We start from the raw sequence: 15,651 nt of genomic DNA on the forward strand, positions 1-15,651 counted from the left end.
TTAACGGCCACATCACATTGCCTACTCATAGTCATCCTACGATCAACCAGGACTCCTAGGTCCTTCTCCTCCTCCGTTACTTCCAACTGGTGCGTCCCCAGCTTATAACTAAAATTCTTGTTAGTCATCCCTAAATGCATAACCTTACACTTCTCACTATTGAATTTCATCCTGTTACTAATACTCCAGTTTACAAGGTCATCCAAATCTCCCTGGAGGATATCCCGATCCTTTTCCGAATTGGCAATACCTCCCAACTTGGTGTCATCCGCAAACTTTATCAGCCCACTCCTACTCTTGGTTCCCAGGTCAGCAATAAATAGATTAAATAAAATCGGACCCAAAACCGAACCTTGAGGAACTCCACTGGTAACCCCCCTCCAACCTGACAGTTCCCCCTTCAATACTACCCTCTGAAGTCTCCTTTAACCAGCTCCTTATCCACCTCTGGATTTTCATTTCGATCCCCATCTTTTCCAATTTAACCAGTAATTCTTCATGCGGTACCGTATCAAACGCCTTACTGAAATCCAGATATATTAGATCCACCGCATTTCCCTTGTCTAAAAATCTGTTACTTTCTCAAAGAAGGAGATCAGGTTGGTTTGGCACGATCTACCTTCGTAAATCCATGCTGTAATCTATCCCAGTTGCCATCGGCCTCATGCTCCGGAACCACTCTCTCTTTTAAGATTTTTCCATGACTTTGCATACTACAGATGTTAAACTAACAGGCCTGTAGTTACCCGGGTCACTTTTTTTCCCCTTCTTGAATATAGGAACTACATTAGCTAATCTCCAGTCAAACGGTACAACCCCCGAATTTAGAGACTTATTAAAAATTATCGCTAACGGGCTAGCAATATCACTCACCAATTCCCTTAATATTCTAGGATGAAGATTATCCGGGCCCCCCGATTTACTTCCGTTAAGTTGTTCAAGTTTGGCTTCTACCTCAGATACCGTAATGTCTACCCCCATATCTTCATTCCCATCGGTCCCTCTATCACTATTCCTTATCCCTTCATTAGCCTCATTAAAGACCGAGGCAAAATATTCGTTCAGATATTGTGCCATTCCAAGATTATCCCTAATCTCCACTCCGTTTAAAGTTTTAAGCGGTCCCACTTCTTCTTTCTTGGTTTTCTTCCTATTTATATGGCTAAAAAAACGTTTGCTATTGGTTTTAATCCCCTTCGCTAGGTCCATCTCCACCCGTCGCTTTGCCTTTCTCACTGCTTCCCTACACCCTCTGACCTCAATAAGGTAGGTTTCTTTGCTGATCCCTCCCATTTTACACTCCTGGTACGCTTTCTGTTTTTTCTTAATGACCCCTCTAAGACGCTTGCTCATCCAGCTCGGTCTAAAACTGCTACCTACGAGCCGTTTTCCCCTTCTCGGGATACATGCCTCTGACAACTCCTGCAACTTCAACCTGAAGTAACCCCAGGTGTCATCTGCCTTTAGATCCCTAAATATGTTAGTCCAGTCCACTTCCCTAACTAGTCGCCTTAATTTAGTAAAGTTAGCCCTTTTGAAATCGTAAACCCTAGTCTCAGATGCACTATTGATTATCCTCCCATTTATTTTGAAATGAATTAGCTCATGATCACTCGAGCCAAGGTTGTCCCCTACAACAATTTCCTCAACAAGGTCCTCGTTACTCACCAAAATCAAATCTAAAATGGCATCCCCCCTCGTCGGTTCAGCAACCACTTGATGAAGGAATTCATTAGCTATCACGTCTAGGAAAAGCTGAGCCCTATTATTATTACTAGCATTTGTTTCCCAATCTATATCCGGGAAGTTAAAGTCCCCCATGATCAAGCAGTTCCTATTAGTATTTACCTCCTTAAAAACATTAAAGAGCTCTCTATCTGTCTCCAAGCTAGATCCCAGCGGTCTATAGCACACCCCAATCACTATCCCGGGTGAGGCTCTGGTAGTTTTTTTCCCCAATGTGACCATTGCCCAGACAGACTCTGTATTATCCATTGCATTGCTAGTTATCTCATTACATTTCACCTCATTATTGATATACAATGCTACTCCCCCACCTTTACCTTTGCATCGGTCTTTCCTAAACAGCACATACCCTTCCATACCTGTACTCCAGTCATGGCTACCGTTCCACCATGTTTCGGTTATTCCTACGATATCCGGTTTCAATTCTCGGACCAGGAGCTCCAGTTCCTCCATTTTGTTACCTAAGCCTTCTCGCATTGGTGAACAAACATCCTAATTTTTCCTGTTGGGCTCCTCTCACTCTTTTCACCCAACTCGGTAGGGACACAGTACTTCCAGTATGACTTGTAGATCTAGTATCCGTCCCCCCCCCATCTTCCTTACACCTAACCGTCTCCCTCTGGCTATATCTGTTGTTATCTTGTTGTTCTCACTCCCAATGTATAAATTTGGCGTGGAGAGCACCAGGACCTCTCCCAACCGTCTCCCCCCCCAGTGTCTAGTTTAAAGCTCTTTTAATCAGATGAGCCAGCCTCCCTCCTAGAAGTCTACTTCCTTCCCTACTTAGGTGGAGCCCATCCCGTGAGAACAGTTGTCTGTCCCCAAAAGCCTCCCAGTACCCATACATCCCAAAGCCCTCCTTGTAACACCACTCCCTCAGCCAACTATTAATCCTCACGATCCTGTCACCCCTTTGGCGCCCTTCCCTAGGGACAGGTAGGATCCCAATGAAGATCACCTGAGCCTCAATTTCCTTGAGCGTCTTACCCAACCTAGCATAGTCTCCCTTGATCCTTTCTAGTGAGAATCTAGCAGTGTCATTCGTTCCCACATGAAGGATGACCAAAGGGTTCTTACCTGCTCCTCTTAGGATCCTTTTCAACCTCAGGTCCACATCCCGTATTTTAGCGCCCGGTAGACAGCACACCCTTCTGTTCTCCGGATCGGCCCTGGTCACAGGTCTGTCCAACCTTCTCAGTATGGAATCCCCAATCACGTAGACCTGCCTTCGCCTGGGGACAGTGCAGTCCTCTAACCTATCCTCCGTCCCCCCTGGTTGCAAGCTCCTTCCATTCCTATCATCCCTTGTGGTTCCCCTTAAGCCATCCTGCATCCTCCCTGGGCCCAAACTTGGTGCTACTTCCATAGACTCCTCCCCTTTTTCTATGGGACTGTCCGCTCGTCTCTTTTTCCTTGGCCTCCCACCGTCAGCGACCATCTGCTTTACCCCTTCCTCATTCTCCAAACCTTCAAACCTGTTCCTTAGCTCAATTTCCCCCTCACTGGCTCTCCTTTTCCTTGGCCTGCTTCTCACGGTCACATGCTTCCACCGCCCATCTTCCTCATCTGGTGGTCCCCCCTCAGTGGCCTCAGCCCCTGCTCCCCCCTGTGCCCCTGGGCGTTCCCCTTCAGTTACTGCTTGCCATTGCTCCATCAGCTGCTCAAACCCCCTTCTATTCTCTATCAGGGTTTCTACCTGCAGCTCTAGGCCCTGGATCTTTTCCTCCAGCAGCTCTATTAGGTGGCACTTCATGCATACATAGTACTGTTCTGGGTCCCCCGCTAGGACCAGGTACATACCGCAGCTGCTGCATGCTCTCATCCTCGGTGTGTCCTCTGCTGCCTGGCTCATGGCTGCTGGCTGCTGCTGTCTCGGCCTTGCTTGGCGTTCTTACCTGGGGAGCGCAGGGGACACGGTGCCGCCCCCTTCCACCTCCCCCTCCAAACTCCCACTCAAACTCCCCTGTTAGCCGCCCTCTTGGCCGGCTCCTGGGCCGCTGCGATCAGCTGTGCCGCTGCCTGGCTGGGCGGCCGCTTTTATAGGCCCCCTCCTCCGCCTAGCTCCGCCCCCTAATCAGGGCTCAGCAGTCTGCCCCGACAGAGAGAGACACAAGCACCCCAAAGACAGACGCAAACACAGAATACCTGGCTCCTCCAATGGGAACTCCCACTCAAACTCCCCTGTTAGCCACCCTGTTGGCCGGCTCCTGGGCCGCTGCGATCATATTGACTTCAATGATAGTACTCAAGTGTTTAAAGGTAAGCAGATGCTCAAGCGCTTTGCTGGAGCAGGGCCTAGCTGTTCACTCTCTCTTCTCCCGCTGCCACCCTCTTTGTGACTCCAAGAGTTCTTACAGAATACAGCTGAGTAATAGAAGCCAAATCATCCACCATGGTATGTGGCTGTAAAGGGCAAGTTACTGTACGGGTGCTGAACTCTACCAAATGATGAGCAAAGTGCACTAAAATCTGGTGTTAGTATGGTTCTCCTCAAATATGGAGCAGGTTAGGCAACACTGTGGCCCTGCATGTCAACTTCTGAGCATGGTTTAAATAAAAATGTGGACACTGTAAATCTAACATGGAAAAAGACAAAATGCAGAGCACAGCTTGTTTCATAGAAAGAATATAGAGCTGCATGTGCAGTACTAGTTGTATTACTGGGGCAGGTGGGTCATAACTAAAGGCCATAACTAAAGGCCCACTTCCTTTAACTAATGGGGAGAAACCACTAAGTCCAGGCTACAATTGATTTCTGGGGACAACAAAAGAAAAAAAAACGATGCAGAAGTGAGGTCAAAGGTTGAAAATCAGGGACCCAGATTGGACACCAAGCAGAGAACCCGTGACTGCACTCACTGCTTATCAAAGGCACCTAGGAAGTCACTGAGCAATGTAACGGGTGGGTTGCTAACATCAGCTTCTAATGCTGCATCCTAATGCTGCAAGAGAGAGGTGATATGGAGCCCAGCAGACATTGGTGCACAAAAAAAGGTGGCTACAACAACCAGATACCTCAGATATCTTTTTCATATATGATTACTGTTCCCCAAACCTCCCAGGAATAACTCTGGGTTTATGTGCATATGTGGAGTTAGAGGTCTCACCGTGACCTTTGCACTCACCAAAAATACAAAAAACAAAACAACCCCTCCCCACACTCTTAGCCTGTAATAAGTACTGTGAACCAGGATAGGCTGATGCTCATTGAAAGGAGAGAAGTGCAACAGGTGAATCTATTCATTTCTCTCTTTGTTGATTCAATTTTTTTTCCCTCCTAACTACAATCATAGCAAGGGGCAACACAGCTGGGCTAAAAAAAACCCATAGTTAATTAAATGACAATGTGTATACTTTGTTCCTGTGAATATTAGTAGTATAGTATTGCATTCAACTCTCGCTAACTTGAAATGGTAAGTAAGGGTAAAGGCCTTGGTGAGAGAGGGGTGTCCTGACAATGGAAAATGTTTGGTAATACCTGCCATTTGGCACGATCTGATCCATTCCCAAGTCAAAACAAAATCCCTTTCAGAAGCAACTGTGTGATCCCCAAGGAGAGAAAGGGGAACTACAAGGTTCTATCACCACCTGAACAGGCTGATATAAAGAATATCCTCCCAAGCCAAGCCTTGAGAGAGATTATTCATCTGAAGGTCCTTCACAAAGTAGAAAATATGGTGATTGTGGGGCAAGGGGATGTTTTATAAGGGAAGCTAAGCAAGGTACATATTCACACATAATTCAGATAGGGTTCAAATAAGCATCCATTCTTTGGGATAATGCAAAAGTAAACCTTCAACCTTTTGAGGTTTTCTCATCATTAGTTGCCATCAGTGGCATTGCTCAACTCTTGTAATGAGAATGGTTGTCTCTTAATAGGAAACACTGTGACAACACTTGAAATGGTGTTGAGTAATTTGATATGAGCCTAAATAGTTAATTCAGAAGTCAAGGGGGTAGAGGGGAAGACTCTGTCATGTTTTTAAAAAAAGTTACAAATAACTGGAATCTGAGTTGCCAAGCCAAGAACAAACAAATTAATTATTATTATTAACAATAATAATAATAAATAGACATAATGAAGGATGTTTTTCATTAGATCAAGTATGGAATAGTACTATCAGTGAAACAGCAAACACAGGTCAATCAAGATGTTATCCCTAATGAAAAAGATTACATATATATGACTAACCTTTCTAGGCTCAATTGATTCTACTTATCTCCAAAATTTCATACTTTATCTTCTCATTAGAGCAGCACCTGCTAGTATTGTTGCAGTTTAAAGTCAGTTCTTAAACCCGAAGAGGAAGGATATAATAAGTTTCCAAATGATTTATTTTAACTGGCTGATGGGTGATGTTTGATCAGTAAAACCTCGATGGTGGTTTTAAACACTTTTGAGGCTCAGTTCTAACTCAAAAGCCCCTTGATTTGTAAAATTAAAGGTGAAGAATCCAAATCAGCAGAAATAGTAAGGAGGAAGTATCCATACATAGAATTGCTCCTGTGGGATGCTGCTAAGAGTGAAGAGCAGCATAAGTTTGCTTCACCAGTTATCTCTGTCCGTAATTGGGATGTTGAAATAGCAGGCCAGGGTATTCACGAAAGGGAAGCTCTCAATACTATCCATCCTGTTAATGGTACTTCATAGCCAAAACTATGAGTAATGTATCTATTCAGGCTAAACACTGGGCTCGATATCGATCCTTTATGATTGGTAATAGGGAGTATATAATAGTAAGGTTGTTTACTACACAGGGACCTTTGCAGTAATGATAAACCCAAAGGAAAGTGTGATAGACAGAAAGGAAGCTTGGATTCACAGGGACTCTCAGGGGCAGATTCTCCAAAGAGCTCAGCACCCAACAGCTCCCAGTTAGGTACTTAAATAAATAGCTGGATTTTCATAGAAATCATTTTCCTATTTAGGTGCTTAAATGGGAAATCTGGATATTTTTCATTTTGCTGAGTGTTTTTATTCTATTGGATGTAAATTTCTCTAATTTTGACTTTTTCTTAATATCAAATTAACAGAAAAGTATGTAGGAAGGTTTACAATTAATGAGGATAGTAGAGTTTCATTCACTTTTTATGACTTATCCCCCTATTAGGAATAAAAATAATTTAAAAGGGTTTGCACAGTAACTGTCAGAAAACAGTCTATGGCTCAGTAAATTATCCTGTATAAATGTTTTAATTAAAAAGAAAAGAAAAAACAACAGGCCCATGAAAGTCAACAAAAGCTGGCTTAATTTATGAGAGTAAGACACACTGCTGTGCTGTAAATCATCTGATAGTCTTCAGGGGGAAAAATCAGATTAAAAAAGAAATGGATTGGCCATCAATATCAGAGAAGACAAATGGTTTATGAACTACATAATTAGAGAGTGTTCTTAATACTAAGCAAAACTGAGACTTTAAAAAACCTGTCTTGTTTTTCCTTAGGATGCCTAACACCTGCACAAGGGAAAGAAAAAACATTCATCTCAGAACAGCAGATTTATACACTATGCCCTCATATATAAAGATCTAGGATTCTCTTTAATTCAGTGCATAGCCAACTTGCATTTTACATGCGGATGATTACAAGTCATCTTGGTGTACTTATTTTATACAGCCCCTATATTTTAACTACTTGACCCTGCACTGCCATTGGGATCCACTAGCAAAGAGCCCAGAACCCATTCAGAATCCCATTTGCTTGAACTCCACAAAAGTTCATGCTAGTAGAATCTAATTCAGTAGTAGGGCCTTAGAGATGGACCAAAATCACAGACAGACTTCTCCAAAGCACACAGTTTTTGGATTCAGTGTTCCTGTTTGGCCCTTTATAGAGGAGGATCTGAGCTGTGCTGTATTGGATCAGGATTGAAATCTGAACATCCCCAACATTTGTAAAGGGAGGTAGATCTACTGTTCTAGTTCTGATCCAATTCTATTGTTATTATTTATTGGCTTATTAAGAACCAGCAATGTACTCAGCACTATACAAAATACATAGTCCCTGCCCTGAATTTCTGGCAGTCTAGATACTGGCAGGTATACGCTAGGAAGAACAGACTAGGAAACCTAACCTTGAGGAGGATTTTAAAAAGGTTTAGAATTTTATATGAATCCTAAGAAAATCTACATTTAACAGGATAACCATTTAACATTAAACAGGATAACCATTTCAAATGGATAGAAATTTATGCTTCAGGCCACATGACAAACTTTAGCTGCCTGAGTACAGGAACAAATTGCACATGGGCAGATTATTCCATTATGGGTTTTTTGTACCTTGCTATGAAATATCTGATACTGACCACTCTCAGATGAACTACAGTATGGCATCTCCTATGATTCTTATGTAGATAAAGTACATCTTGTGGGCTTTTATTTTGGAACCTGCATCCACAGAAAAATAATAGCTATAGGGCTCTAACCAGCAAAGTACATACGCATCTACAAACGTACAGATTTTTAAGAACTTTGCTGGGTCAAGGCTTGTAATAGGCAGTGTTTTTAAGTTTCAGAACCAGAATACATGGCATTTTTGACTTTCATACACTGCACATGCTAATATTTGAAAGCTATAAATAGGGAAATTTGGGGATGAAAATAGTGACACAGCTTTTAAATCCTTGGAAATACACTGTTTGGGGGAAACTTTTGGTAGGGACAGAGCGGGGGAAAAGAAATGGAATAATATGGATTTGTCCTTGCTAAATATTGACAATCGGCATATATGCATTAATGACCTGAAATGATTCTGAGCACAGGGTTTACAAATCCTGCAGGCTATAAAGAAGTCCTCATTAAAGCTATTATCTTTGTAGTGATTTTGCAGAGCACCCAGAAGTTAATTTTTGCCTTAGCAAATAACTTTTAAATTATCCACCTAAGATATACTCCTAAGCACAGTTCACCTTGAGGCTTAGTTAATGCAATAAATTTGAAGTTCCTGGACCAAGCTGCTTTTGAGATAAGCAATGGAAGGAAAAAAAAGTTTTCTTCAAAATGTAAAGTACCAGCCATATTTGAAAATTCACATATCAAACAGCTGGTCCAATCCACTCAGACTTTGCAATAAAATTTTCTCCGGAAAGAGAGAGAATTTTTAACAGAAATTCATATCTGTAATAGTGAGGATAATTTTAACTTTGAGAATTACAAAGGTATGTGGTTTATTTTTCAGCATTTAGAGTCTTTAAATCAATATTGGATGTCTTTCTAAAAGATATGTACCAGCTGAACAACAAAATACTGGGCTATATGCAGGAATTACTGGGTGAAATTCTATGGCTTGTGTTATGTGAGTTTATGATCTTAAAGAACCCATCTGGCCTTTAAAATTATGAATCTATGAGACTATATAGACTGACAGGATCAATACCATCCCTACAAAAAGAGGCTTAAAATCTTACATATGGAGTTGCTACATAATACTTCTACTTCTACATAATATGGTCGGTGTTTTTTATAGTTATATAGCTCAGGTAATAACTGATCTTGTATTCCCCATGTTGCTCTGAGGAAAAGGGTACTGTTTGGATTATAACTACCATACTGAATTATTCTTCGAAGCCTGTTTCTCCCAGTCTAATTCAGGTACTACATGTGGTAATGAAAGGCTGTAAAATGTTCCTTGCAGTAAGTAATAAGTTAAGTGTGTCAGCATTATGGCATGTCTTTACTAGCTTTACTATGATACAGAGTACCACAGAGATAAGTATTACTTGATCTGCCTAATGGGGAAACATATTCTCATTTACTTCACACTCATCAAACCCATCTATTCTGTTAGACAGGCAGTCTTTACAGAAATCTATCTTGGCTATCTATCCTTAGATAGGGATCAGCTTTACTTTGATATGCAGTCAGAAACTGTAAGAGGCAAAATTTTTAGTTAAAAAAAAATCTATGTACCCATTTACGTGCATTGCCAATCTGATAGTTTATTGGTAGTGATATGGTCTCTTGTCTCCTGATTGCTTGTTCTTTGGGATGACATAGACTAAAAGACCTAAGGAGACAGTATACTCAACCCCTGCAGTCAGAGGATGTCTCATGTCATTCAAGAATGATTCCTCTGGCCAGATTATCAGTACTGACATGCTCTAAAGGAAATCTGTGCAGTTGTTGACTTAAAGCATGGTTGGCTGTGAGCTGGCACTTTCCTGTGGGGAGAAAAGCATTTGAACTGAACTTCATATACATTGTATCTTTCTAAAGGCTAGACTGTGACTGAATTACACACTTGTGCAGAGGAGTAAGGGGGTGCAAGAACCACGCTTTAGGCCCCTATGTGCCTGAAATAGTCCTTGCAGCTGGCTGCCCAGGATTAGGTGAGAGCTGCATGCCTATTCACCAACCCCCCCAGAATGGGGAGTTGGCAGAAGGAGCAGGGGATGGGCAGAGTTTGGCTTCACTCACTAGCCAGCACAAATGAGTTGACATGGTGAATGTCCTATATTGCTGCTGACACTGGCTAACAACAAATTACTAGCTCCTATCCCAGGTAAAAGAAGTGTGCCTCCGAGGGAAGCATCTGAGTCACAGTGTCTTCCAGAGGTGACTGCTGGAGTGGTTCAGCTTACACTGTTCTCCTTGCTCAGAGCTGTGCCTGAAGTTAAAATTGAGCACTAAGTCAGCTAATATGCATCATCTCTTCCTGTAAGTGAGCATGTCAGATTAAGGTGTTACAATACGTTTATAATATGTAATAGATCTACAGTTGAGCCACAATGTGCACTAACACCTGTCCATGAGTTAGGCCATTGCATTTTCAGATTCTTTTGTTTCTCACCTTTTCTTTCAAGTTACATGTTATCGTCAGGGACAACATCAGCAAGATTCCTCTCATGATCAGTAGATATTCTCTCTTCTGTCAGGAATACTAAGCACACACACACACACATACAATCTAAGTGTCTCACTGCACTATTCTAGAGTATTGGTCTAAAACTGCCAGCCACAACACAGTAAGTGGTAAGACATAGGCCAGCGGTGGCAAACTGTGACTTGCAAGCCACATGCAGCTCTTTTACAGTTAAAGTGCTGCACGTGGAGTCGTCGGCCCCTCTGCCATCCCCTCATTCTCCACCTACCAGACTGGGGGTGCAGAGTTCGGGACTTCTGCCCTGTGGTGGGGTGGTGGGGTAGAAGCTTCTGCCAGAGAATACTGGTACCTGCTGAAAGTGGGGGGGCACAATTTAAAGGTTGCCCCCCATCCACCCAACAGCCTGAGTCACACCCCCTCTTACCTCAGCAGCCTTGAGGTGTTAGCTCTGCCTGTAGAGGGAGTGGCAAACAACTGGGAGCTGCAGGGAGGGGCCACTTCTTTAGCTTCCTGGAGAGAGGCAGCAGCAAAATCAGTGGCCCATTCCAGCTGTTTGCCATTGCCTCCAGCCAAGGTGCAGCTCCCAGCTCGCTAGCTCCAGCAGCTGCCATGCAGGGAGGGAATCTGGTGACACCCTGTGAGCAAGTGGGGCCAGCAAACATCTGGGGGGGGGGCACATGACCCCGCATGCCTCTCTCACATGTCATCTCTGGGTTCTGCCCAGTGGAGAGGGGGGTCTCAGGGCTTGGGCTTCTACAGGAACAGGGCTGAAGCCCCAACCCCCTGCAGGCACCTCCCATGGGGCTGAAGCCCCGAGACCTCTCTCCCCATGGGGTTGAAGCCCTGAGTCCCAACAGGCACCTCCCATGGGACTGAAGCTGCAAGCCCTGTCAGGTGTGCCCCAGCTTTCAACTTCTGAAGATTGTCATATGCAGCTCGGAGGGTCAGTAAGTTTGGCCACCCCTGATATAGGCACTACCAAACACTCCAACATAAAACACTGCTATAAAATGTGGAAGGAAAATTTCCGCTTCAAGGATGGTTTATGTTCTCTAATTTTTTTAATCTTTTATTTTTAGAAACAGTTTTTAGTGGACTTTTTCTGAATCAAATGGTGATTTTTGCTTTGTTTTTCAATCTTGCATCAGGTTCTCAGTACCTGCACACTTCCCCCGCCCTTTTTTTTTTCTTTTTAAGCAGAGCAATTTATGTGGAGGAACAAAAGAAGCATTCTTCTGTTTTTTCAAGGAATGAGAATTTGTAGCTATCACCATGACACTGACTCACTGACAACTTGTAGCCTTGTGCATTGCCTGATATAATCCGTAATAGTGCAGATATACAGTACTCACACTAGCTTCATTCACAGGATCAGCAATCAGCGGCAATCTCCAGGGAAAGGAGATCAGCTACTCAGCTAGTCAAAAAGTGGCATCAGCAGCCACCGCAATTGTAGAATAGATATTATATAGCTACCACCTTAGGAGAGAAAGTGTTCAACCTAAAATGACAATTTTGTTGTGCTTTACAGCTTAATTTATATACTGTACATTTACAGAAAACCTTCCTTCCTTACCCTTCTGCCCCAATCACACTCTCTGTCACACACTGTCATAATACTTAACCTTTTGTTATAAAGAAGAGTGAATTGCGTCTTTAAAATTGAATTCAAGTTCTTAGCTGTGCAGCCTGGCTGAAAGGGTTTCTTATTTAGAGATATAGCTGTCACTCCTCCATTATACATTCAGTCACTGAGAAACTGAAATAAACAGCCTTGTTACTGTTACTCCATTTTCCCATTCGGTTTGACAACTCAATTTTACCTGTGAATATCCACAGGGCATTTTGGCATTCACTCCAAAGTGTCCCAGCAAATCACTGAAGAGGATACTCTACTGTCTCCCATAAAACATCTGAAGCTTTCAAAAGCTTTCTTTACTAGTGATTAAGTTAACCAACAGCTGATCAAATAAGACCCAGATAACATGTAACAACCTATCTTTTCACTCAGATTGTCAATACTTGGCCTTATTTTTGTATCTTAATAGGTTACTAGTCTAATTGCTACTAGATTTATTTGTATTTGTTAGTAAATTAAGTTGTTTATCACAACCCCCCTCAACATCAATATCAATGAAACCATAGCTAGCATTACCATTATTTCATTTTCTAATTCCAAAAGAAGCAAATGAAACCTTAATGAGATGCAGGTTCTTATGTGTAGCTGTCATTAATCTTTCTCTTAAGTTCTTTAATAGGATTATTAGCCTGAAAAAGATAAAAAAAAATTCTATCTAAGTAAACAGTCAACTATCAATCTAGGAGCTTTTCTTCCTGAAATATTTGAAGCATCTCTCTGCTTTTGCATAAACAGAATTTGAAGGGCCTTGTACATTCTGAAGACAACATCACTTAGCAGAGAACAAATAGGCATATCCAAAGCAAGTGCAACATAACTCAGTCAGAAAATGTGATGTTCTCCTCTGTTTCTTGTAATTTTACCAACTGAATGCCGTCTTGCAATCACACTACAACACAGCATCTCATATGTGCACCATACTATCTCTGTGGTAATATACACAGAGACAATAACAATTCCAAATGGCAACAGCTCACTTTTTGGGTGTGTGTGTTTTTTATAGAATTTGACGTAAGACTTGTATCAGGCTGTGTGTGCTAAACCGATAGCTGAAGACTGTTATGCATATCAAGTTTTCAAGAGAACATTCCTTTACTGCCTTTCCTATGTCACAATGAATAGTTCTAAATCATTTGCAACAATATATTTGTTGCTACTGAAAATTTTAAAAGTAGACACTGGCTTCAAACCTACAAATAATCAAGTCTGCTACACGGTTGGGTTTATTTATTTATTTTTTGCTACAGTGAAAAACAGCATAAATATGCTGATTGCTTCCAGCTATTTAATTTATAAAATATGACTTATAGAAATAAAGTTTCTCTTGAATTAAAATTAAAATTTCAGGAAGGGAACATCTATGAGTTGTATATGTAAATACTACAGAGGTGTATTGCAAAAATGGATGATTTTTAAAAATGTATAAATCTATTAATGAAAAGTACATAAAGGAGATTTCTTCTCAGGATCATATTCATTTGATTGCGTCTGTTTCTGAAAGATGCACATTTGTCTGTATGGACTTCAAAAATTAATACAGCCATACATAAAGAAAAATCAATGCCACATGTATATACAGTAGAAAGAAAAATATCCTGTACGGTTTTGTGCTGTATTTGAAGTCTGCAGCCTTTGGAACACTGTATTCCATTTCTGTATAAAATATTTATGCTGTATTTAACTATCTTTTAGCTTTTTTTTTTGGCTAGTCAACAAGAGTGACATTCTTTTTAACATCTGATATGTATTGATTATTTTTATTTCTATCTGAGCATGTGAATAAAAGTAGAAAGATCACCGTGTTAGTTGAAATTAAGTAGAGACTATATTGTCTATAGTTTAGTAGGAGATATTCTTTCTTTGTTTTGATCCATGCAATGTGAAACTTAGTTTTTAAGGTATGCATTTATTTATACATAGGCCAGGGGTCAGCAACCTCTGGCACGCGGCTCGCCAGGGTAAGCACCCTGGCGGGCCAGGCCAGTTTGTTTACCTGCCGCGTCGGCAGGTTTGGCCAATCACGGCTCCCACTGGTCACGGTTCGCCATCCCAAGCCAATGGGGGTGGCAGGAAGCCGCAGCCAGCACATCCCTCGCCTGCTCCGCTTCCCGACGCCCCCATTGGCCTGGAACAGCAAACCACAGCCAGTGGGAGCCGTGGTCTGCCAAACCTGCTGACGCAGAAGGTAAACAAACTGGCCCAGCCTGCCAGGGTGCTTACCCTGGCGAGCCGCATGCCAGAGGTTGATGACCCCTGATGTAGGCTAAGTCCAAAATTTAAGACAAATTCTAGCCACAGATACATTCATGAAATTTCCATTAACTTATCATGGAGATATGACATGTATGGGGATTGAAACCTGGTTCTATTATAGAACTTATTTTTAATCCCATTATAAATTGGTTTGGGTTGGCCTGAAAATTGCAAGACAAACTCTTACTGTTAAGGATTTTTTTTCTCTGCAAATTTAAAGAATTATTATTATTATTATTCACATCTGGTTACCTTCCCAAGACTTGAAGAAGAACTCTGTGAAACTGGAAACTTGTCCTTTCCACCAACAGAGGATGAGCCAATACCTCACCCATCCTGTCTCACCCATCCCATCTCTCTCATATCCAGGGAACAATATGGCTACAACAACACTGCAAATAAACTATTAATTATTATTATTAATTATTATTAATAATAATTATTATTATTATTTTATTTGCAGGTCATTAAATTTCCCCCCAATTTGACTTGTGCATGATATTTCTTTGGTGGGTCTCTGCTTTATATTGCAGGTTGCTACTTTCCCATTAAACTTTCCACATAATTACATTATCTGGAAAATTTTAACTAACACAGTGAGCTCTTTACATTTATTCACATGCTCAAATAGAAATAAAAAAAAACCCAGTACATCTCAAATTTTAAAAAGAATGTCATTTTTATAGGCTAGTGCTGGCTGTTTTTTTCAAAAAAAAGAGCTTATAATTCAGCAAAGTTATTAATAATTGTTGCCTATAGCTAGAGTTGCCTGGTGGCTCCAGTCAGCACTGACTGGGACATTTAAAGTCTGGTTGGCGGTGCAGCAGGGCTAAGGCAGGCTCCCTGCCTGCCCTGGCTCTGCACAGCTCCCTGGAAGCAGCTGGTATGTCCACCCACTAGGTGCAGGGTCGATCAGGGAAGCTTCATGTGCTGCCCGTGCCCCAGGCACCGGCTCTGCAGCTCCCATTGGCGGGGGTGGGGCGCAGGCAGCATGCACCGCACAGAGCTGCCTGGCCATGCCTCTGGCCAACAGACTGGACATGCCTGCCATTTCCAGGAGCGGCGCAGAGCTGGGGCAGGCAGGGATCTTGCCTTAGCTCCACTGCACTGCCAACCAGGAGGAACCTGAGGAAGTGCCGCCCGACCGGAGCCTACACCCTGAACCCCCTGCCCCAGATTGGAACCCGCTCCT

The 15,651-nt window shown here is 42.2% G+C and overlaps 1 long non-coding RNA gene across 1 annotated transcript; it reads right to left on the reverse strand.

Annotated features, from left to right (window-relative positions):
- Positions 1-9,670: 9,670 nt before the first annotated feature.
- On the reverse strand, positions 9,671-13,259 carry LOC120390331. The gene is made up of 4 exons (XR_005591064.1): positions 13,184-13,259; positions 12,723-12,835; positions 11,920-12,046; positions 9,671-9,905 (listed from the first exon to the last, which is right to left on the reverse strand). It is a non-coding gene; the product is annotated as an uncharacterized LOC120390331 (long non-coding RNA).
- Between the last annotated feature and the right edge of the window lie 2,392 nt (positions 13,260-15,651).

Source organism: Mauremys reevesii, linkage group 1 (genome assembly GCF_016161935.1).
Source record: "Mauremys reevesii isolate NIE-2019 linkage group 1, ASM1616193v1, whole genome shotgun sequence".
Taxonomy (NCBI): Eukaryota; Metazoa; Chordata; order Testudines; family Geoemydidae; genus Mauremys; species Mauremys reevesii.